Here is a 1,633-nt window from a genome sequence, read left to right as displayed (position 1 = left end):
TTTTTTGGATCCAAGTGAATTTTAGGATTGTTTTTTCTAATTCTGTGTAAAGAGATGTTGGTATTTTGGTAGGAATTGCTTTGAATCTGTAGATGGCTTTGAGCAGTATGGTAATTTTAACAATATTGGTTCTTCCAATCCATGAGCATGGAATGTTTTCCCACTTATTTGTGTCGTCCAGGATTTCTTTTGTCAGTGCTGTATAGCTTGTTTGTTTGTTTGCAGAGCTTGTAAATGGGATTGAGTTCTTGATTTATTTCTGAGCTTGGTCGTTATATAAATGCAACATAATAAAAATAAACAAATGAATGGGACTTAATTAAACTAAACAGCTTCTGCACAGCATAAGAAATAATCAACAGAATAAATAGGCAACATACAGAATGGGAGAAGATATTTGCAAACTATGCACCCAACAAAGGACTAATATCCAGAGTCTATAAAGAACTCAAATAACTGAGCAAGAGAAAAACAAATAACCCCGTTAAAAAATGGGCAAATATCATGAACAGACGTTTTTCAAAAGAAATTTTACAAATGTCCAACAAACATATGAAAAAATGTTCAACATCACTAATCATCAGAGAAATGCAAATTAAAACCACAATGAGATACCACCTTACCCCAGTCAGATTGGCCATTATTAAAAAGTCAAAAACCAATAGATGTTGGTGCAGGTGTGGTGAAAAGGAAATGCTTATACACTGTTGGTGGGAATGTAAATTAGTACAATCTTTATAGAAGGCAATATGGAGATTTCTCAAAGAACTAATAGTAGATCTACCATTTGATCCAACAATCCCATGATTGGATATCCAAAGAAAAAGAAGTCATTATATCAAGAAAATACTTGCACTCATATGTTTATTGCAGCACAATTGACAATAGCAAAGACATGGAATCAATCTAAGTGCCCATTTACTGGTGAGTGGATAAAGAAAATGTGAGATATACACATATACATAAACACACACACACACACACACACACACACACCATGGAATACTACTCAGCCATAATAAAATAATGAAATAATGTCTCCCACAATGATTGTGAATTTCGTCTAGTTTTCCTTGTAGTTTAGTCATTTTTTTCCTTTATGTGTTTGGAAACTCTGTTATTAAATTTAGAAATTTTATATCATTTTGGTAAATGAAGCTCTTTTTATTATGTATCCTTTTCACTAATAATGCCTTTTACCTTAACATATGTTTGTCTGGTATTAATATGACTACACATACTTCCTTTTGGTTTATATTTTTCCAATTTTTTTCATCTTTTTTACTTTCAACTTTTTGATGTTCTTATATTTTAGATCTATCTCTTTAAAATGGCTTATAGCTGGATTTCTTTTTCTATCAAATCAGGTCACTTTTTTTCCTTTTCAAAAGACAAGTTGTAGGAATTGAGGTCAGACAGATAGCTAGGGGCCAGATCATGGAGACCTTTTATGGTAAAGTAAGGGCTTTGTTTGTTGTTCTAAAAAGGGAAACCATCAGAAAATTTTGAGCATGATCATGTCACGCATGTCTTTCTCCCTCCATTCCTCCCTTATTTTGCTTCTTTTATCCTCCCTTTCTTCTTTGCTTCCTTCTTTCCTTCCTTCTTTAATTTCTTTCTTCCTTTCTCCCAT

This window comes from Propithecus coquereli, unplaced genomic scaffold, assembly GCF_000956105.1.
Source record: "Propithecus coquereli isolate 6110/MARCELLA unplaced genomic scaffold, Pcoq_1.0 Scaffold98, whole genome shotgun sequence".
NCBI lineage: Eukaryota > Metazoa > Chordata > Mammalia > Primates > Indriidae > Propithecus > Propithecus coquereli.
The sequence above is the reverse complement of the archived record's forward strand: the minus strand, read 5'-3'. Positions refer to the sequence as shown.